Consider the following 24,469-nt stretch of genomic DNA (forward strand, 5'->3'; position numbering starts at 1 on the left):
CTTGATATTCATGACAAAGGGTTTGGAATAAATAATTTTATTTGTTCTTACTGTGGATAAATTGTATGAATTTATTCTGTTTTATATTTGGAATCAAATACTACATTTTCCCTCATATCTCAGTAATGTGTTTAAGTACCCAGTGCCAGATGCCTTGTTAGTGCTCAATAAGTATTGGTTGAATGAATGGCCATACTTAGCTGTCTACTTGAATCAATAGCTGCTTTCACCATCCATCCTTGTAGCTTGCTATTTTCTACACTCAGACTGGGCAAGATTTTTAAACATGGATGGTTTCGATGCAGGAGAAATCCTTTGCTACAGAGTGGTAGAGGATCATTGGCATACCTCTTTGGCCAAGCTGAAGTCCTTCTCAGCCAAGATTGTGCAGCTGTTAAAGGAGTAGACAGAGGCCTTCTTCTGTGACTTCCAGGATGAGAAGGCCATGGTTGAACCGAAGACCATTACCCACCGGGTCACACAGTGTGACGAGGAGAATGGCACAGTGAAGAAGGCTATTTCCCAAATGACACAGAGCCTGCTGCTGTAGCTGGCTGCCCAGAGCCAGCTTCAGGAGCTGTGGGAAAAGCTTCACTCACCAGCCATGGACAAAGGGTCTTTCCTCAAGGCTAAGCCGCCAGCCACTCAGAAGGACATCCTGGGTGTGTGCTTTGACCCCCTGGTGCTGGCCCAGCAGCTGACTCATATTGAGCTGGAGAGGATCAATAGCATTCACCCTGAGGATCTGATGCAGATCGTCAGCCACATGAACTCTCGGGACAAGCACCGGTGCCAAGGGGACCTGACCAAGACCTATAGCCTGGAGGCGTGTGACAATGGTTCAACTGCCTTAGCATGCTAGTGGCCACTGAGGTGTGCCAGGTGGTGAGGAAGAAGCACTGGACCCACATGCTAGAGTTCTTTCTTGCTGTGGCCCAGAAGCACTTTAATATCGGGAATTTCAACTCCATGATGGCCATCATCTCTGGCATGAACCTCAGTCCTGTGGCAAAGCTTAAGAAAACATGGTCCAAAGTCAAGATGGCCAAGTTTGACATCTTGGAGCACCACATGGACCCATCCAGCAACTTCTGCAACTACTGCACGGCCCTGCAGGGGGCCACACAAAGGCCCCAGATGGCCAAAAACAGCAGAGAGAAGATTGTTATCCCTGTATTCAACCTTTTCGTTAAGGACATTTACTTCCTGCACAAAATCCATACCAATCACTTGCCCAATGGGCATGTTAACTTCAAGGAATTTAGGGAAATCTCCAGACAAATCCATGAGTTCATGACATGGACTCAGGTAGATTGTCCCTTCGAGAAGGACAAGAAGGTTCAGAACTACCTGCTCACGGCACCCATCTGGAGCGAGGAAGCTCTCTTCATCATCTCCTTTGAAAGTGAAGGTCCTGAAAACCACATCAAGAAGGATAGCTGGAAGACTCTTAGGATGACTCTCCTTAACAGAGCCTGAAGGCATGGATGCAGCCTGCAGATGCTGGATGAAGTACACACATGCACTGAGTTTTAATCTTGATTAAAGAGGTTGAGATGAGGAGGACTTACTGGTTGGGGTCCATTCTGTATATGACTTTTATGGAAAAAAAAGGTAATTATTTCATGCATTAAAAAAAACAGTTTCTACGAAACCTTCGCTAAAAGCTTCTACTTCCAGAGATAGACAAGGAAGTGTGAGGTTCCAGAACTTGACTGACCTTCATAAAGGAAACTCCTCAGGATACTCCTAAAGGCCTGAATAAAGTACACTGAGGTGATGATGGGAAGGCTGGAGAAGGGCCAGAATGCAATGAAGGCTTAACTTCCTGATACTTATCATATATAACTTCTCTGAAAAGGAGTTTCCATACCTCAGCCATACTGACTACTCTGATTACTCAAGTCCAGAATAATTAAACTCTCCTTCTTTTATATTTTGATATATCATATATTTTACTTGTTAGATATTTAATGTTACCTTCTTTGGGACATAGTTTTTAATGTGATGATGTATTTTTAATGCAATGAGACTGTTAACTTCAGTAAGGACAAAGGCACAAATCTTATCCCTGGCACACGATTTTCTGTATCTCACAAACCTCATTCCAGTGTAATCTATTCTTCCCCACCCGAGATCAAACATATGGGAAGAAACTGTCTAAACAGGAAAGCATTGTACAGGCATTATTAGTTGTTATTATGGTAGGAACTGATATTGTAGGTAGTTTAATATTTACTGTTTTTTCTGTTACCTACTCTCATCTGGAAACTTGGTTAACATTTTTCAGAGCTCACTATAGATACCCTGAAATCTTCCCAGAATTTCTAGGATTTCAATCCTATAAGAATGTCTAAGGAAAATTCATTATGCTCTTCCCTGAGAAGAGATAATATTAAAAATTAATGACCATTTCAGTCCTCTCGGATGTAATATAATTCAGGGTAGGGGAGGAGGTCTGTCACTATCCTTTTCAAGGGCAATTCACAACAACAATTTGAGTGATAAATCCCTGAAGCTTGATGTTCTTCCCATTGTAGAATGTGAGTGTTGACAGTGTCTCCTTTTAAAAGTAGCAATATTTCATTTTAAATTAGTGCACCTGGTTGAGAAAAAAAAGGGTCAGTGTAGTAAGAGCTATATAGATACTCATATCTTTTATTCCCATGAATTTCACAACTAAAACCATATCTTAAAGAAATAGCTCAATAGAAATCAAAATCTAAGGGAATGAATACCTTACTTATGCCTAATCAATGATGAAAAGAATTTGGAAACCGTTTAAATTAAATTAAAGAAATTAACGTATACTACCAAGAAAAAGCATTACAAAGATGTTAACTTTTAACATTTTAGAGCCTATATGCATAAATGTTCATGCCATAATGTCAAGTGGAAAAACAATAGAGTGAATATTTTTACTTAAGTATATGAGATGTTTATATAGGTATGGGCACTAACATTCCACAAATAGAGTTGTTTCTTTGGGTAGAAGTTTTCTATTATGTAAAAAACACAACTTTGGGATTAGAGCTAGGTTTGAAAAACTCTGCTGCAAACTGACAGTGGCAAATTATGAAACTTTCCAAATATTAGTTATTTTTTCCTTATTAATGTGTGTGTGTGTGTGTGTGTGTGTGTGTGTGAAAACTAAATAAGAAAATCCACTTAAAGAGCACAGGACATAGTAGGAGCTCAATACCATTATTTCTCTTTACTAAATACCTGAGACTTCCTTAGGATGACAAATTTACTCAAATTGGTTTTTGTAGAAATTTCAATATTCTTGTTTTTGACTCAAATAAGAATTTTTAGAAGGCAATTAGAAATTAAGGATTAACATGGTAGCTCTTCTATAATTGGTAATCTTTATATTTCAATGGATTTCAGAAGGATATTAAATATCCTGAGTTGGAGGTCAATTTTTATATGCAATTGAAAATATAAAGCTCAGAATGGTATATTAATTTGTGATAACTAGTTTTATGTGTCAACTTGACTGGCCACAGGGTGCCCAGATTAAACATTATATCTGGCTGTGTCTGTGAGGGCATATCCAGATGAGATTAGTATTTGAATCAATGGACTTAGCAAAGTGAATTGCCCTTCTCAACATAGGTGGGCATCATCCAATCCCTGGAGGGCCTGGATAGAGAAAACGCTTGAGGAAGGAGGAATTCTTCCCCTTTTCATACCTTTTTCCTGCCTTACTCTTTGAAGTGGAATATCTCATCTCATCTCATCTCATCTCCTCTCAATTCATCTTCTCTGGCCCTTAGACTAGGATTTACAACATATGCTCTCCTGGTTCTCAGGTAGTTGGACTCAGACCATCAGGTTTCTTGGATCTCCAGTTTGCAGATGGCAGATCATAGGACTTCTCAGCCTTGAAAATTACATGAGCCAATTCCTCATAATAAATCTCTCTCTCTTTTGATAGATGATAAAATTTTATAGATAGATATAATAGATAGATAGTTTATTATTAGATAAATAGATGGGTAGATATAGCCTATGACTTTTGTTTCTTTGAAGAACATAGACTAATACAATTTTGGTACCAAGAGTATGGAATTGTTTCTCTAATCTAATTAGGTTTAAAGATGCTAATGACTCTCTTTCCAGTATGGAGAGAGCACTTATAATCCACAGTGTAAACTGTTTATAGAGATATGCAAAACATCTGCATAAATCACTTATTTATAAGAAACAAGGAGCTAGGTGACATAGTATATGGAACTTCTGAACATTTTTGAAAAATTAATGAATATAATGACATTGACTGATTGCTCCTAATATTATTGATAGAGTAGCAAAATAAAAGGAGGAGTTCAGAGATTTAAATTCCCAGCTCAAGCTCTTCACAAATGACCTAAGAGCTACTATGCATTCCTGGAAAGACCCTTATCACCTGTAGCTACAGAGCTGAAGCTGCTAAAAACCAAATGTAGAACCTCATCCTGTGACTTGTTAAATTACAATGCAACTTGAACTCCCAGCCTCACAGGGTGTCTACTATTAAAGTGAGGACATTGAATGGGCAAGAATGGGATCATAAGCTGGGATGAGGTTGTGTGAAGATTCTGCTGAAGCTGAGGACATTGAGTCTCTAAATTCTGGTAATTCTTCCTTACCAGTGGAGGAAGTCTCCCCATCTCCAGCAGAGTGGGCCTCCTCACCCCCTCACTCCTCACAGTGGCATTCCCACCTCTAGTGGTACTGGCCTTGTCATCCACAGTGGTGTTGGTCTTTCCACCCCTGACTGACCAGATTAACCCTACATTCCCTGGGAAAACTGTAATGGCTTCCCTTAAGGTATTTGACATGCATGACAATGCTGAATCTCCTCAGAATCCATCCAACCACCCCTCTTTGCTTCTAGACCTATAACTAGATTCAAGTACCAGCAGGTCCCAAAGATGAGGTATTCTGTGTGACCAATGAGAAGGTGTATTACATCTGGCTAACTTTTCTAATTTATGTAGACAGAAATCTAGGGGACTTGTGGGAATAGATACTAAAGATGTAGGACAATGGTGGAAGGAACAGAAAGTGGGATCAAGCTATATTTATTGACACAGGTTCATAAAGCAGATTATGCATTTAATGTTGTAATTCAGGGAGTTTAGAAAGGACTCTAATAGTTTCTTTGGTTGGTTGGCTGAAACACGGATCAAGAGATGACCCCGTGAGTGAGTGGAAATACCAGACATGCTTTGTAGAGGAAGGGATCCAAAGGCTTAGGGACATTACAGTGTTAGAGAGTAGACTTACCATTTAAGAGTGACTTACCGAAATTAGGAGGGTCCAGAAGACATACATTTCAGCAGGACTGTGAGGAATAAATTTGTAAGGGGAGCCTTGGTGTCCTTGAAAATCTCTGTGATTAGTCTTCTCTGTACACCAGACCTCACAGTGGGCACTGCAGTCACTGAATTGGGAAACCTCAATGCAAGGTCATTAACTAGATCCCAGGGTGGAAAGGGCCAAGTGGTGGTACTCAACCATCACAGGCAAGGTAGGTGTGGTTACTATAATGGACACCAGAGTCAAAGCAGCAATCAGAATATTCTGACTCACACAGACCTATGGTACTGGCTAATTGATCATGATGTCTCTAGAAATGAAATAGCTAGAAAGCCTGCTAAATTCTTACTTGATCTGTACAAGTGGAAAAGTTCTAGGTCAAGTAAACAAGTCTAACCTGAATCATAAGAACAGAAAGCCGTGTCCCTTCAATCAATTCCCGGACATGAGCCAGTTTCCACACCCAGAAAAATTTGAATGAAGGGGAAGCTGGATCCCCTTGAGGTATGACTTCAGTACACTACTGAAAAGGTATACTACTAATATTTCTCTCAGCCATCCCCAAAAGGAACTATGGCCTTTTACCAGGGTAACCCTCTGGTAACCCTCTGAAAGGAAATAATCAGACATTTGGGGATTATTGGACAAAGGCTCTGAACTAACACTAATTCCAGGAGACTCTAAGCCATTATTGTGGCCCCACCAGTCAGAGATGGAGCTTTTGGATATCAGATGATCAGTGGAATTTTAGCACAGGTCTATCTTACAGTAGTGGATCCCTGAATCTATCTTGTGATATTTCCCCAGTTCTAGAATGCATAGTTGGAACAGACATACTGAAAAGCTGGCAGAAACCCCACATTGGTTCCCTGACCTATAGAATAAAGACTATCATGGTGAAAAAGGACAAGGGGAAGCCACTAGAACTGTCCTTCCCTAGCAAAATAGTAAATTAAAAGCAATACCATGTTCCTGGAGGGATTGCAAAAGGTTAGTGCCACCATTAAGGATTTGAAGGATGCAGGGCTGGTGTTTCCCACCACATCTCCCTTCAACTCTCCCATTTTGCAGAAGACATGCACAAGACAGGCGGATTGTGGAGAATGACCAGTGGGTTATTGAAATTTAACCAATTGGTGGCTCTGATTGCAGCTGCTTTAGCCAGATGTAGTTTTATTGCTTAAAGAAATTAACACATTCCCTGATACCTAATAGATAGCGATTAATCTGGCAAATGTCTTTTTCTCCATCTCTGTCCATAATGTCTGCCAAAAGCAGTTTTTTTTTTTTTTTCAGTTGGTAAATCCAGCAATACGCTGTACTATCTCAGGGGTACATCAACTCTTCACTCTCCTGGTGTCATAATTTAGTTTGCAGGGATCTTGATCTATTTTCCCTTCCGAAAGATATCACCCCCAGTCCATTACATGGATGATAGCATACTGATTGGGCCTAGTGAGCAAGAGGTAGCAAGTACTGTAACCTTGTTGTAAGACATTTTTTGTCAGAGGGTATGAAATAAATCTAACTAAAATTCATGGGCCTTTAATATCAGTGAAACTTCTAAGGTCCAGTGGTGTGGGGCATGTAGAGATATTCCTTCCAAGGTGAAAGGTAAGTTTTTGCATCAGACCCTTTCACCACCCCAAAACAGGCATGTAACCTATAGTGCCTCTCTGGATTTTGGAGGGAATTAACAGGTTGGCTCAGCTGACTGATTCTGACTACCAAAAAGAGATTGGACTGCTATTCCACAACAGTGATAAGGAAGAGTATGTCCGGGCTATACGGCATCCCTTAAGGCATCTCTTAATATTGCCAGTCCCAGATTAAGACCAATGAAAAATTACCACCACCCAATCCAGGCAGGACTGCTGATGACTCAGACTGCAGGAACAAAGATTAGGGTCACCCTACCGGGTAAAGAACCATGACCAGTTGAGGTGCTTGAAGGCAAAAGGAATACAGAACGAGTAGTGGAAGACAATAGTTCTAAATAGCAGCTATGACCATATGACCCATTACAGAAATGAAGACTGTGATTTTCATGAGTATTTACTCTTTATTTTTCTATGAATACACTTATGTGGTGTGTGTGTGTATGTTCTTTGAATCTGTGTGTGTGTATGTGTGTGTGCGTATACACACACACACATACATATATGTATATAATTTTTTCCTTTGTTCTTTTATTTACTTATATAAAATAAGATATATTAACTTTATATCATAGCATTTAAGTATTGCTAATCTTAAATCATAGTATTTAAGTTATAGGATGTCAAGGAGAATAGAAAACATGAATCAAGGACTTTACCTTCTCTTCTCGGGCAGGAATTTGTGAGTTTTTGGTTGTGCACAGGACAGTTATATAATGTTAGGTGGAATTATGACCTTGTTATTGTCTTTATTTGAAGATTAAATATGGTTTAAGAAGATGCACATGGGTGTCAAGTTGACGAGACGTGGACTTATGATTGTTAATTTTGTGTGTAAATTTGGCCATGAGGTGCACAGATTAAACATTATTTCTGGGTGTGTCTGTAGGAGTCTTTCAGGTGAGGTTAGCATTTGAACCAGTGGACTCAGTAGAGTGGAATATCCTCACCAGTGTGGGTGGGCATCATCCAATCTTTTGCTTCTGTTCCTCTGAAGAACCCTGACTAATCCACGCTGATCTTGACTATAAACTAGAGAAGTGTGCATTTGTTTTCCCCATACTGTTGACGTTAAATTCTGGAACACTTATATATACTTTCCATTAGCCTTCTGGGAGCTCCTTTCTGTTGATTCAAGGATGGAATGTCCCCCAACTATAAGGCAATTTCGGAATACCTAGAAACTCACTATGTAGTATATTTGAATATTTAAAGGAAATTGGTCTTATAAATGAAAGAAGATGGGCAATGACGGAAAAAGTGACCTTTGCCGCTTTGTAGTAGAGGCCAGAGAGGACAAGGGAAGATCAAACAAGGGGATTAAAGTTCTTTGTCAAGTGAAACTATTCCTTGTACCCATGCTTAATTACAAAAGGAAATTAGGAACAAGTGCATGTGTATTACTGCATGTATTAATGTAGAGTTTAATTGGTTTGGAGTAAATTAATGGGTGCTTGCAATATTTCTGGCAATTTGTTATAAGCTGTGTAATTTTAAATTGGTTTCTTGAAAATGCTGGGTAAAACATTTTGATTCACACATTGCTTTAGGAATTGATTGGGGGATAATAAAATATAATGAAATGTTTTACCTCAGATGGATGTAAGTTCTATTTGCTCTGCAATTTTTTTTTTAAACTTGAACGCAAATAATGAGTACACTGCTAGGATCTTTCGAAGAGCTGTAACTGTTTGTAAGTTACTTGTCCCTTCTCCATTGGGCAAACTATAGCTATTTTAAAATTCTATTTTCTTGAAGCAGTAGAGAACAAGGAGAATCCTCTAGGGCTTTCCTCTTTTATCCAAGAAAAATTATATGTGAAATTGAAAAGCAAGGAGGTATAAAAATCTGGCAACTCAGCAAGGAAATTATTATAAGAGACTAGAAATTGGGACACTTGCATGTGGGCCACTAAAGAGAAGTTCCATGAATTCTTAGCTGGTTTGTGGTAGCAATAGGATTCCATATGACCAACTGTGAAATGGAGGTGATGTCAGTGGGTTTTACCTGATGTGAAAATTAAGTGCAAGTCATCTGAGAAAAATGACAGTTATTCTTATAAGATAGTCAACCAAAAAGAAAGCAGTGGTGTTTATTAGCATACAGTTTTTTGATTTTTGAAGATTATTTTCCTGCTGTGACCATAAGTACCTGGGAAAATTTCAGGCAAAAGGAGATCTGGGCATTTGAACCCCCTTAATGAACATAGGGCCCCTCCGTGTTATGGAAATTGGGCTCCTCTCCCTTCCTTGCTAGCCAGGCATTCACTTCCTGTTGGATTTCTTCATTTCAACTAAAATTTTCAGCTTTCAGAAATACAGTTACCCACAATTTGCCCGCTCTCCTTTTGAAAACTTTTTTTGCCATTATTTTCTTTTGTGGCTGAGCAGGCAGTGATAGAACCTAGAAAAGAACTCTGGAATAGCTTATAACCTAAATATTCCAGAATTTATCCTCAAGTTACCAGTGATATTACTACTGACAAAGCAATGTCTCCCCCCACCCCCGCCCAAATGCTCTGTTTTCCCTTTCTGTTACTGTCCTACATTTTATGGATTCTTTTCTGAAATATCTAATTTCCTCATGCCAGTTCCTTTCTTTCTCTTACCTTCAACTTGAAAGTCTATTCTAAGAAAAGCTTTCCCCAGCTCTGCCTCTCTTCTGCTTGTCTTTCTGAAGGTTGTACTTCTATTATAGAGTTGATCATATTACATATTGTAACTTTTTACATATGAATTTGATTCTCCCATTGGGCTTGTTAGCTCCTTGAAAGCAAGAACTGTATTGTATTCTTCTTTGTAGCTCTTTGTAGCTTAATTGTGTTCATGTGCACAGTAGGCACCCAACAACACATACTAACTTATTTAAACTAAGTTGTAAATGACTAATAAAGGTTATTTCTTACATTGGCAATGCATTTTAACAAGTGGGTATAGATTTCATCTTGGAGACTTGGGGAATTAGTAAGTAAGAAGACAAGGTCTCCTTTTCTTATTTTGGTTTTAATCAGAGGAGACACTTTGGCACATCTGAAGTAACATCACAAGAGCTCTTCCTTTTCTGTCTACCTCTGTAGCCATTTGTGGATTCCCAGTTTTGTTTGTTTGTTTGTTTGTTTTTTGTTTGTTTCCATTCTTATTTGCTAGCAGTTTTAGTCTTGGCTGTTAGCTGGAAACGTAGAGACCTTTTTGGAGGAGGGGCTCTTCTTCTTTCTTCATTTATTTGTATTTGTTTCTCATTTTGGCAAAAAGCTTTCCCCAGTGTTATTTGGCTTCCTCACTGCACCCTTTTAAGGTGGGAGGAAAGATAATATAATCTTATTTAAAGAAATCGAAGTTCAGAGAGTCGGGCTGCTTGAACTCATTATGACTGAAAAACTAGAATTTTTATCCTTACTCTTCATTACCCCAATTCAGTACTCTTTCATTCTAAAATAACTTTACATAGCATATATTCATCTTAGGATATTTTCTCAGTAAACTTAGAGATCAAGTACATAATATTAGACCTATGAAATGATCTGGTTTAACAACACTTTATCACAATGATTCTTCTTCACTTAAAGTCTAAGAGATGTTTTTGTCCATCAACAGACAATATCCATTTATTTAAGTTTAGATATCTTATTAACTTCATTGATTTGTTACTACAGCTGATCACCTTAGGTATTCTCAGCACATCAACATAGTGGTTAAAATAACAATAATCTCTAGGAATGAAGATTAAATACATGTTGATATTAAACTTCTCCATAATCCACAGAACTATTTTGGTCTTCTTAGTACCAGATAAATTTATACGACAAGATTAAATTGGACCATCTGTGACACATACCTTCAGAGACATGTGTTATCGATGACCACTTTGAATCTTCCAGGTCCATCCCTAGAAGGCTGCTAATAACTCCTATGCTTTCATTATCCTCCTATCACCATGTTCAAAAATAGACGCAACTCAATATTAACGAATACATATGATACCACCAAGTATCTTTTTTATGTGTATATAAAAAAAAGAGATAGATAAACCAAAAGATATCAGCCATAGCAAAGATTAGCATATAAACCCCATATGGGAGTTTCTTCTTTCTATTTTACTGGTATCAAGAGCTTCTAAAAACTGAACATAGCACATTTTCCTCTGCTCCAGTCAGAAGTTGTGTGTGGATTTTTAGATGTGGATGCTGAACCTTGCTTACCTCAATCAACTGTATCTATCTGAAGCCTTTCAAATCTGGCCAACCCTTTGGTAACAAAACTTCTTAGTGTTGATTCCCCATAAGTGGCTTCACCCTGATTATTCCTTTTTACTTTCCAGTAATAATTTTACTTGACATTTGATGTCAGTCCTACTCAGCCTACTTTGTTTAGGAGTGCAATTCTCTGGTAATTTCAGAGTCCCATCTCTTTCCTGGGCATTTGACTTTGGTCTCTTTGGCCCATCCTTTGGCATTTCTCCTCGACTTTGTTTAGAGATCTCTTGATTGCAATAATGAAAGGCTAATAGAGACTAGCATGAAGTAGAATAGCATGTCCAAACCTGAAGAATAATTCGTATAGGGATGTATATTGCCACTGACATTTTTTTTGACATTTTGTCTTTGCTTCTCTTTTCACATCCACATCTTTCTTTTCTCATATCACAGCCTTCATTTCTCTGTTTTCTAGTTGTGATGAGAAGTGGTTTCTGTATTCATTTCTCAGGAATTCACCACTTCTTTTCAAGCAAGCAGCTAAAATGAGCAAGAATCCCAAAGACACATTCCAAATACTCAGAATGATTTACTCAGCTTGGGTCAGATGCCCACCCTTGGACCAATCACATGTAATCAGGGGGCAGGGTAATATTATATCATCAGAGAAAGCCTGTAGTAACTATGTGGATATAGATGGGTTTAGCAGGTTGAGGGAAGGGAGTAATTAGCAGTTGCAAAAAAAAAAAAAAAAAAGACAATTTCAGGGGAAATTCTGTTCTCAATAGAACCCTTTTCTCTCAACTGCTGCATCATTTTTCCAAGAATAACATGACTTTACAGTCTAGGCCAAAAGTAACCAAAAATCAAGTGGTTTGATGCCCTTTTGCTTCAGATCTCTGCTCAGTGAGCTTTTAATATCTGTCTGGCCCTTTGAAAATGAAATATTATTTATTGTGTCTTCGGCTCTTATAATTAGCTCAAGAACACAGCTACCTTGGCCACAGCATTTCTTTCTTTCAGACAGAAAAACAAAAGTCTGTTTCCTGGCTGTCTCCCTCTCCCTCTGCTTTACCATCGCCTCTTAACTAAGGAAAAATTCTAAAGAAAGCCAGTGGTCAGTACTGGTGTCAACCTTGCCACTATCTTCTCACTCCATGTCACTCATTTCCCCCCTCCTAATGAAGGCTTCATTATCCTACAGGGAATATACCATGTGAAGTCTATACTTTACAATTTGGCATTTTGCTAAAGATCACACTTTCACTGGGCCTTGGGGCTGCCAGGGGTTCTTTCCTTGGATCTTGTGTTTTTCTGTAGACCTTGTCTGTTCCCTTTCTGGAAACTATTGTCTGATGATAAAATTTTAGTCACACTGTAGTTGTCCTCTCAGATCATTGGGTGAGACAGAAATAGCAACACACTCACAGAATACTAATTTAGAGATTGTTGATGGACTCTAGTTAAAATAATTCAACTTGAATTATGACTGAGCTCACGAAAACACTAACATTTCAAACACTCATGGAACATTGCACAGTTGGCTGTAGTAATTAATAAGCATAGAATTAATTATTAGAATCTGCAAGCTATAACTTCTTCATCAAATAAAGACAGAATTAAGGCATATGTTAACTTTCTGATGTGTTTTGGTACAGTGGTTCCCAGCTCTGGATGCATATAAGAACTAACTGGGACGCTATTTAAAAACACATATTCTTAATCTCTACCTAAAATTTACTAAAATGAGAATCTCTTGGGGAGAAATTTTAATGCATCTTGGGTCTTGATGGTCAGCTAAACTGGAAATCACTGATTTCTAATGCAGCTATACTCCTTCCTTTAAGTGAATTCCAGGAAGTCATTTTACTCAGAGATGTGACATTTGGCAGAGCAGAAGTCAACTTTACTGGTAATTCCAGAGAGTTATCTTGTATGTCCCCATAATCCTAGCCCCAGGTAGTTCTACCCTCTGCATCCTTTGTTTCCACTTGACATCTTTTCAGATAATCTTCCTGTATCAGAGCTTATCCCATCAAGTTTAAGAAGAGAGACAATGGCTCCACAGAAGACATCCAGATGGCCAATGGACACATGAAAAAATGTTCAACATCACTCATCATCAGGGAAATACAAATCAAAACCACAATGAGATAACACCTCACACCTGTCAGAATGGACAACATTAACAACTCAGCCAACAACTGATGTTGGCGAGGATGCGGAGAAAGAGGATCTCTTTTCCATTGCTGGTGGTAATGCAGACTTGTGTAGTCATTCTGGAAAGCAGTATGGAGGTTCCTCAAAAAATTAAAAATAGAACTACCCTACGACCCAGCAATTGCACTACTAGGTATTTATCCAAGGGATACAGTTATGCTGTTTTGAAGGGGCACATGCACCCCAATGTTTATAGCAGCACTATCAACAATAGCCAAAGTATGGAAAGAGCCCAGATGTCCATTGATGGATGAATGGATAAAGAAGATGTGGTATATTTATATACAATAGAGTATTACTCAGCAATGGAAAAGAATGAAATCTTGCCATTTGCAACTACGTGGATGGAACTGGAGGGTATTATGCTAAGTGAAATTAGTCAGAGAAAGACAAAAATCAAATGATTTCACTCATATGAGGACTTTAAGAGACAAAAAAGATGAACATAAGGGAAGGGAAACAAAAATAATATAAAAACAAGGAGGTGGACAAAACAAAAGAGATTCTTAAATATGGAGAACAAACAGAGGGTTATTGGACGGGTTGCAGGACGGGGGATGAGCTAAATGGGTAAGGGGCATTAAGGAATCTACTCCTGAAATCATTGTTGCACTACATGCTAACTTAGATGTAAATTAAAAAAATAATAAAAAAAAAAAAAAAGAGAGAGAGAGAGACAATGGTTCTTCTCCACACCCAAAGTCTTGGCTGATTTGAGAGGGGAGAGCCATATTCCATTTGGCTGCAGAGTATCCAGGAGATGGAAGTGAGAGAAGCACCACGTGACAGAAACTGCCTGTGTTCTAGCCTCTTGGGCTTTTTTTTCCTGTCTTCAACCAGGACCACTTGCATTCATGCCTATAGCTTCAGCCCCACCCTACTCATTAAGACCAATTTGATCTTGGATGTGAACAAAAATTGAGCTTTAACCCAACCTTGAGGGCATCTCTTCCAGCCTAGCCCTGATGTTGTGATCTGCCTCTGATAACCAGTTTTCAGCCTCCCTCTACATGTTAGAGTCTCTATCTTGGCAACCTGCCTGATACTTCAGTCTTTCCAGGTCACGTTTTTCATAGAGTGGTATGAGAAATCCTTCGCTGGGATCTTGTGAGGTACCTCTCAAAAATGCAGGGGGATGGACTAAATGGGTGATGGGTATTAAGGATGGCACTTGTGATAAGCACTGGTGTTTTATATAAGTGATGAATCCCTAAATTCTATTCCTGAAACTAATATTGTATTATACTATATGTTAACTAACTAGAATTTAAATAAAACTTGAAGCAAACAGACAAAAAAATGCAGTTTAGGAGCCATTATGTCAGAATTTCTAGGACTGGAGTCCAACATGTGCATTTAAAACTAAGTGGGTAGTCAGGACTTTATCTGGAGAGTCTTACTTATTCTTTAATACAGAAATCCTGGAATTCCATACATGTCTCTGTAGCTTATGTTTCTAGTTATTTTCACTATCACTCTGACTTTTGGATGAAAATGTAGTATAACACAATATTTGTGTGTTTCTCTTTTAGCAGAAACAGCCATAAGATATCATCCCAAAATATGGCTGGGAGTGAATTGTCCATACACAGTGTTTGGTTGCAGGACATTTTGATGTGCTGATCAAAAAATATGTTTTGTATTGCATTTTTGGAGAAAGTAATTGTGTTTCCAACCATACCTATCCAGAAATATTACAAAATGCAACTCACTCTATGAAGGGCAATTAATTTTTATTGTAATTATTTATAATCCTCATTAAGAGCAATTAATATGATATATTACTTCTAGTAATTTAAATGACTATAATAATAGTAGCAACATCTGGAATTTTCAAGGTACCTTTTATTTAAAAGGCCCAAATATTATGAAAAAGAATGAGTTAGTTTTGTAAAACATTTACTAGGTGTTCTTCTAGTTACTTATTTACAAGAAATATATATTCACCTACATGCTACCTATGTGGTGAAGAAATTGTTCTCTCAAAGCCAAAAATAAATTAGGATAAGGGCTTTATTTTATATCAGATCAAATAGCTGTAACATATCTTGACAAGCACTACTAAGAACTAATGAAATTATATTATTACAAAAACAATCAGATCTGACTCCAGCAAACCCCACTTACAGCAATATTTAACTTATGTAGCAAAGCTAACATTTCTGCAAAACATCCTTGCACCAAGGCTGACGTGAGTTAGAATTGGTAAATCACAACAGGAATTCAGCTATAAGGCACAAATTAGAGGTGATTTATTTAGAGGCTTTAAATCTGAGAAGGAGTTTTAAAGTTGACTCTATGTAAAGGATGTTCCTGTTTTTATGAATGCTAATTACCAAAAATTATAACATAATTCATCTGCATAGTCACTGAACTGCCTAGGGGTAACTCATAAGTTTTCTCCCTTAAATGAGTGTGTTAGTGTAGCATGCAACAATTCCAAAAGTGAATGAGGCCTTTTTTTTTTCAAATAATGGTATTGGATTATAAAGAGAGATGGTGAGATTCTTCCAAATATGTTTGATGAATTTTTTAATAATTATAGTAATAATCATAATCATAATATTGCAAGTATCCCACAAAATAATTTCTTTGTAGCTGTGTTGCATTATATCCACTTATATACATATTATGTATATATAATATATATGACTAGATATAATAGTAGATAGGCAGTTTTTTTTTGATAGAGTGGAAACGGTTCTCTAGAAGAATTGAGAGAATCATATATAATTTTTGTAATCTTTTAAAAGCACCATTGTTTTGTCCTTGAGATATGTTTTTTAATACTTAGGATCTTCTGCAATAGGATTTTCTTCAATCATATAAGTCAGAGACCCCCACTTGCAATGACTATATTACTCAGGAAGATCTGTATTATGATATTCAATGCTTTATTTAAAGAGGAAGGATCTGAAAAAGAATAGTTCCAGAAAACCTGATGTATGTTTAAAGACCAGCAGGTACACTGTACAAATGTATCAAGTCTGAAAGAACATGATCATTGCCTCTGAAATGTCAAATGAGCAGTCCCTGATGGTGGCATTGGTGGAGACCTCCCCATTTGTTTATCTGTTTGTTCCTCAAGTATTTATTGACATTGACCATGTGCAAGGTACTGTGCTGGGTGTAAGGGCTACAAAGGCAAGCAAGCAGTTTTCCCTTCAAGGAGTCCATAGACTAGAGAGAGAGAGAGAGAGACATATTAATTGATACTTCAGCACCAGATGGGACATGTGATACAGGATTGTGACTGAGTACAGACCTGAGAGCCACATCACCAGTGTTTGAATCTTCCTCTGTCATTAATTAATTGTATGAGGTCAGGGAAGTTATTTAGTCTCTTTCTTTAGTTTCACCCTCTGTAAAATGGGGATTTCCTCCCAATGGTTTTTTGTGAAAATTAAATGAATTAATATATAGGACATATTCATGTAGTTAAACCATATTATTAGGTTGAACCACACAAAATTGCTGTTTTGTGGTCAAATACTGTTGAATAAACAACATACATTAAGTTCTAAGTGTGAAACATTAATAAATTGGAGTTCATCAAATGTAAACACTTCGACTCATCAAAATATAGTATTCGAGTGTGAAAGGCAACGCACAGATGGAGAAAGAGTGTCAACAGTGGTGAGGCACCACTGATGGCCTTGAAAGAGATTCAAAAGTTTTATGCAGTCAGTCTACCAAAAGCAGGCAGGGATACTATTCCATGTAATGTCACCTCCATCAACCCAAGGCAAACAGGTCAGTTTTGGAAAGAGTCCCAAGTCAGGAATCCAGCGACAGCTTCTGCATTAGAGATGTAGAGTCCTTTGGTTTGTGCGCAGTCTCTTTCCATGCCCAGTGTGTTGATGGTCAGGTTGTAGTGATCAGGGTGGTATAGGCTTGGCCAACAGCTTGATCCTAGGCAATCTCATCAGAGAGCAGACTTTTACAGGGGTCACCTACCTGAGGGACCTACACATTTTGACTAGCAGCCATGATTTGTCTCCATAGTCCTCAGTTCCAAAGAGGGGTATCTTTAACCTGCTAGCCTTATTGTCCAGGTGGCAGATGAAATAAGTAATTGGCAATAAAACAAGAGTCAGTAAAAATATAACAAGGTTCATCAAGGAGAATAGTGTCTAGAGTTCTGAAAATGGCTTGGGTTCTGCCCACCACTTCCAATTTTCTTCTGCATAGCTGATGCTGACCTTGAATAGTCGGAGTAGGCCAGTGGGCACCATCATGTTTTAGCTTAGCTGAACTACAGTGAACTAGGCCCACGTTTTTAGAAAAAAAAATTCTTCCCCTGGAGATAGCTACCACCTTTCCATGTAAAGCCAAGATGCCACAGGTATCATTTCCATTTGGCCAGGAAGATTTATGGGCCCTTCCCACTTTGTTATTGAGTCTGAGTTCACCCACCCTAAAATGTGAATTTCATGTAAGAGTCATAAGGCCTTTATTTGTGGGATGTTCAGATGTCAGGTGTCCAGAAAAACCCAGAAACAAATTAATAGCTGCTTTTCAAAAGGAGTAACTGGTGGCCATGTCAGGGGGATAGCCCCAGGGGAACCTCCAGATAGAGGCTGCCTCCCTTTGCCTGTGAATCCAACAGGTAAAATCATTCTCTTATACCTCAGAATATGACCTTATTTGTAGATAGTGCTGTTACAGGGGTAATCAAGTTCAAGATAGGCTTTAATCCAATACGACTGGTGTCCTTAAAAAAGGTGAAATTTGGACACAGAGGCACACATATAGGGAAAATGATAAGAAGAGACATGGAGAGAATACAGCCATCTACAAGCCAAGGAGAAAAGCCTGGAATAGATTCTTGCCCCATAGTCCCCAGAGAAACAGCCCTGCTAATACTTTGCTTTTGGACTTCTTCCAGCCCCCACAACCATGAGAGAATAAATTTCTGTTGCTTATGCCACCCAGATTGTGGTATTTTGTTACAATAGTCCTCACAGATGAATAGATCCTGGAAATTTGACTTTCTTCAGAAAATCTCTCCAAGAAGGCCAAACTTCCCATATCGTAGCTGCTATCCATTGCAAAACAACTCTGGAGGTCTTTCACTTTAATTGCAAATGAATCTAAGGTTGGCATAATAGACTGTAGGAAGGAATTGAGCCTTAAGATATTTTCCCTTAATCAGCATTACACATCCCAGTCCTCTTGTCTCCCAAGGGAAGTCACTGAATTTTTTTACAGGTCAGCTGCTATCTGTCTCAGACGGTCACAAATTCCCCTCCTTTCATGCTCAGTATGGGCATATATCTCTAGCTATTATTGGAAAGGGGTAGAATCTTCTTACAGTGGTGTGTGTCACACGTAAGTACCACATTAACAGAGAAACGCACCTCCTGGAGGAGGGGTAACAACATCTGGGAGAGCTGTCATTGAACTTACTTCCTGGTACTGCTTCTGTACCCACTTCCCCATTTCTGTTTCATTCACAGGCAATAAAGTGGAGGGCCATTCACTGCCCACTGGAGCGTACATTTTTTTAATGTCTTTTGCCAATTTCCATGGGCTTTTCTCATGTCCTATGAATAGACCCTCACGGCCTTCATCCTTCCATTTCAGAAAGCTGGATCTTTGTCAGTATCCCACTCTTGGGCCTTGCTCCTACTTCAGGCTCCTGTTTTACAGGATTGTTTGGTGGCCTTCTCATCACTTCCTGCAACTATCTCCTGTCACTGTTCCATATTTTAATCATCTGGCATTCATTTAATTTTGATTTGATTGATATTCACAAGCATACATTTTGCCTTGAACATGACTTCGATGGGATGTTGGACATATAAGCACAGTATCCTTGTAGATAATTTGGCTTATGATTATTATTTGTAACTCCCTATGTATCATGGCCTTACTTGGTCTCTTGATTATAGTTATGATGATTATCTCTTTCTAATTAAAATCTTTGGTTGAATATGTTAATCTCATCATCAATGATTCCTTTTAAAGTAAATGTATAACAAATAATCACTTTGATACTATTAGTCACTTCTATATATTATTGTTCTTCTTAAGTTTTCTTCCACAACAGATGCTGTGACATGATTTGTGGGTAATTTCCTTAATATTTCTTCTCCTTGTCCTATGAAGACCTATGACTATAAGCAATATTTTATAGTGTGTGTATGTGTGTATATGTTTTAAGCACATAGTTATCGTTTGGTCTAGAAATGTGTGTTATAGCAAGGAGCAGAATTTATTTGTCAGTGAGTGACTTTGGATAGATGATCAAGTTTACTAAAAGATTCTATGGGCTATTTATTGATAGCTTTGAACACATCTCTTAGATTCTAAGTGTAATACTATAATTTTATATTCATTACTTTTTAAATTTTGATGTAATTATAGATTCATATACAATTGTGTACCCTTTGCCCAGTTTTCCCCAGTGGTAACCTTTCTCATTGATAAAGTACAGTATCACAGCTAGGATCTTGATACTGCTACAGTCAAGATACAGAACAATATCATCACCACAGGAATCTTTTATGTTGCCTTTTCTGTCCATACCCACCTCTTTCCTGCCCCGCTTCCACACCCTGATCCCTGGGAACCACTCATCTGTCTTTTTCATAATTTTGTCACTTCAAGAATGTTATATCAATGGAATTATAAAGTATGTAACTTTTGGGATTGGCTTTTTTCACTCAGCATAAATTCTCTGGAAATCCATCCAAGTTGTTGTATTTATTGATAGTTCATTCCTTTTTATTCTGAGAAATATTTCATGGTATGGGTCTAGTACAGTTCGTTTAACCATTTACTCTTTGAAGGATATCTGGGTGTATTTCCAGTTTGGGGTTATCATGTATAGATTTGCATTAAAACCTACCTGGGGTTTTGTTTCATTCAAGTATGATGAGGCCAACAGATCAGGAGACATTGCCATTGAAAAGACTCCTTGTTACTCACAGTTCCCGTGAGGACAGGAGCACACCATGCCTGCAGGGTCACATAAGAGAACACTAAGGTCAGCTGCAGGCAGAGAGAAAGAGCTGGGAAACCACAGAAAGGCCTTTACTGTAGTTTTTGTGGGAAGGAATGAGCAAGGTAATTTAAGCAATGAACCCAGTTAAGACTGGCTCATTTGAATAATTTTAGTGGGCTCCAGGCTGCAGAGTCGGCTTGATGCCTGGCCCCACCGGAGAATAGAGTCTCAGAAGTGTTAAGAGCAGCACTTATGGCCGGTCAGAGATTTGGGCTTTGGATTGGTTTGTTTGCACAATAAAAGGCAGGCTTCTGGGAAAGTGCTCTGCTACCTCTAGGAATCTACAAACCTAACCACCCATGGGAGGGGCAGTCCTTCCCCAGGCAGCAAAGCTCCAGATGTCAGAACATCAGATACAGAAACTAGAAAGTATAGTTAACACAGCAGTCCTCCCTTATGCGTGGTTTTGCTTTTCCTGGTTTCAGTTACCTAAGGTCAAGCACGGTCTGGAAGCAGATGATCCTCCTTCTAAAGTACAGCCATAAGGTCAATGGTAGTCCAACGCTCATCATAGTGTCTGTGTCATTCACCTCATTTCATCCTGCCATGTAGGCATCTAATCATCTCCCAGCATCACAAGAAGGGTGAGTACAGTGCAATAAAATATTTTGAGAAACCACATTCACGTAACTTTTGTCGTAGCATGCTGTTATAATCATTCTATTTTATTATTAGTTATTGTTGTTAATCTAACTATACCTAATTTATAGATTAAACTTTATCACAGGCATGAAGTATAGGAAAAGCATCCTACATATATAGTTTTTTATACTATTTTTGATACTATGATCTTGAACATAACCCTTGTGGATGAGGGGGACTACTATACGAAGTTTTGGTGTAAATTTAAGTTTTCATTTCTTGGGCTTAAATACCCAGGACTATAAATGTTGGATCATATGGTAGTTGCCTGTTCAGGTTTATAAGAAACTGCCCAACTATTTTCCAGAGAGGGTGAACCATCTTACATTACCACCAGAAATGTAGGAGTGATTCAATTTCTCCAAACCTATAGACTTTGGGAACGATATTGTTATTTGGGTTACTGACATTTCAGGCTTTATTTAACGTGTTTTTTATTGGGTGAATGTAATCTGCAGTACACTGAGCTGGGAACAATGAAAGATCCAAAGGTGAACAGGAAGCTGACTTTGCTCCAGGAGCCTTTATCCCCCAGTGGAAGTAAAGCTGTAAACAATAAACAAGAAAGAATAAAAATAGGTGGCACCTGGAGGTTCAACCAACATACAGTGTAGGTGTGGTGAAAGGGGCCATTAAATCTGAGGGTGTCAGTGGGAGGCCTGATGTAGGTGGCAATTTCTGAGCAACTATTGAAGAGTAAGTGTAATTGGAAAGGTAAAAAGAAAAAAAAATGTAGGAAAGCCACCCAGCATTGAAAATATTTGTGTGCTGGTAGTACTAGGAGTGCTCTGACTCGGGCATGGTGGGAGGGATCCAGCAGTTCAAGAGAGAAACAGCCTTGAAGGAAGATCAGGAGTAAATCCAAATGACATGAGCTGGACCTCATTTGGTATCTAATGAGAAGTTGCTGAAGTTGGAGAGGATGGATACTACCTGGTCTGCATTGTAAGATATTGATGATGTCATATTGAAAACTTATGAGATGGAGACATGTGAGAAGCTACCATGGTAGTTGAGGTGAGAGACGCTGAGAGCATGAGCTCATTGTGTCTTTGTGGTACTTTCTTTCATTGTTTTGAAGTCTGCAAATAATGCACGTTCCTTACAAGAGTCAGACAATAATGGAAAGGAATGAACAAAAGTCACCCAGAGTGTCCTTACTCGGAAATGACCATAGTAAACATTTTGTAATATTTTTTTAAGATTTGGTTGCAATCTGTATCTGCACGTATGTATGCATGTATATGTCGTTCTGAGCAGATATTGGTCATGCTATGTGTAATGTTTATTTTCCCATCTACAGTATATTATGTCATCCTTTTAGATTTATAAATGTATTTACTCAGGATCACTTGACATTCTTTCTATTGTATGGAGATACCACAACTTAATCAACCTCTCCCTACTAAAGGATATTTAGGTGTTTTTGTTTTGTTTTGTTTTTCTATTTCTAGCAGTGTTCTTTTAATTCAAACACTTTACAGATTTGGAATCAAATATAAAATTCAGTATCTGTGGTTTTCCTCTCTTGTTTGTGCCCATGGAAAAAGGAGTGGGGCCTCCAGATAAAACATGCTGAGATGCTCAACACCACTTTGTACTGGCATCACACATCAAGTAGCCTTGCTGCATCTCTCAAACTCTGAAAATAGCATGGCTTAGATTGAATTAGAGGCCAAAAAAGCTGGTGCTTTTCTGGTTGCTACAAGGTCTACTCAAGGTCTTTTGACCTAGATTGAATTTCCAAAGCTGAAATGTGCATTAAGTTATCCAGGGATCTTTTTACAAATGAAGGTGCTAAGGACCAACTACAAAAGATTGTGATTTACTAGTTCTGAAGTAGAGTCAGGAGACTATATATTTTTTTATTTTTCCCCAGGTATTCTGATATACAGCCAAGGTAAAAACCATGGTTCTGGACCTGTCTTTCCACTCTGGCACGGCTCCCTCCACTGGCTATGAGTTTACTAAAGTAGTGCTAGAATATTTCATGCTGGGGGGATGGCTGAGTGATGGTGGTGTGAGCTGCTTCTTTATTGGGAGGTTTGGTGTCTTCAGCTGAAAGGGAGCCAGACTCCTGCTGACCACCAGCAGGTTGAGGGCAGAGATACTTTTGAGATGGCAAGTTTTTATAAAAACCTTTAAATCTGGGACTGGGTTTTAAATAATATCCTACCAGGTGTTGAACTGCTGTTTTCCCAAATTATTTACTGATCCGTCTAATTGGGTGGTGAAGGCAACAACATCCCTGTCAGTAGACAGTAAAAATGGATATCTGGGTGGACAGGACTATCCCTTCTCTGAGCCCATGTTTTACATTGGTGGGGTTAGTACTGTGATCCTGAAGGAAGACAAGATAGAAGGATCTCAGAGTAGGGGCAAAAAGGCACAGATGAGAAGGCTCAGGTTGCTGAGGGCAGACTTTGCCTACTGGATTCTTCTCCTGGGAAGGCTGTGCAAAGGACATTGACCCAAGTATCACATAAGAAGGTCTGTAGATGTGTGGTCTCTACACCATCAACAGAAACTGTGCCATCACTGGACACTGCACAGAGTTCCAGGGTATGTGCCTTCTGCCCCATGCCTGCCTCCTTTAGTCATCGCTGCCAGCTCAGAGTAGAGATGCATATTCCTTACTCCTAACTCTTGCCCATGTTTCTGTTAGGATGAAGGTATTCTATAGATATCTCTGTAATCAATCTTTGCCCTATACCTCAAGTTCTGCCTACTTTCTTGGGTCTCTATGAAAATCTAACCCACATTTGCTCCTTGATAATGGCTTCTCTTGGCTAAAGAAGCATCTCCTTCTCTACAGCCCAGAACCAGCCCCAGTCTTTTCCCATTTCCATCACAAGGGCTGACATTTTCTTCTATGTGCAAAGAGAGGGATAGAGCTTTCACTTCCAACTACATACTTCTCCATAAACCTCAAGCAAATTGCTCAGCACAGGTTAATTTTCCCAGTCTCTAAAGAAAAATGTTAGGATCTTACCAACACTTACTGACACATTGAAAGCATCAGATTAAAATCAAATGGTCAGTTATGCTTTAAAAAATGGAGAGGATCCGCAGCATCAATATTCATCTCACAAAATCTGTGTGTCAATAATGTGGCATAAAAAGCAAAGTTATTGCAAAAAAGGATGTTGTTACAAGAGAGGATCGATATATCTTGTTTGGGAAATCAACACTGTGACTTCACCTCATCATTTATAATGTATTAGCTAAAAGGTCTAAACTGTCTCAATCAGGAGACACGCCTTGAATTCTCTGCATGAGGATTTGATGTAAGTAATGATAGCACTCATTTATTATGTACTATATCTAGGTATTTTGCTTAAGTCACTCTCATTTAATTCCACAACATCCTTGGAAGGGAAATCCTAACATCCATTTTAGAGAGGAGGAGATCTCAGAGAACCTCTGGTCAGAATCAACACC

At 38.6% G+C, this 24,469-nt stretch overlaps 1 long non-coding RNA gene and 1 pseudogene across 1 annotated transcript in view; both read left to right on the forward strand.

The window, feature by feature from the left end:
- Positions 1-24,469, forward strand: part of LOC147577310 (uncharacterized) — a 139,403-nt gene that overhangs the window by 47,431 nt on the left and 67,503 nt on the right. Inside the window, exon 5 of the long non-coding RNA XR_015255799.1 lies at positions 20,812-20,970. This is a non-coding gene — a long non-coding RNA (uncharacterized LOC147577310). The remainder of the gene's footprint in view (positions 1-20,811; positions 20,971-24,469) is intronic.
- Positions 287-1,512, forward strand: LOC112849940 (ras-GEF domain-containing family member 1A pseudogene; annotated as a pseudogene).

The sequence above is a fragment of the Puma concolor genome, chromosome C2 (assembly GCF_028749965.1).
Source record: "Puma concolor isolate L17-30 chromosome C2, mPumCon1.1.hap2, whole genome shotgun sequence".
Taxonomy (NCBI): domain Eukaryota; kingdom Metazoa; phylum Chordata; class Mammalia; order Carnivora; family Felidae; genus Puma; species Puma concolor.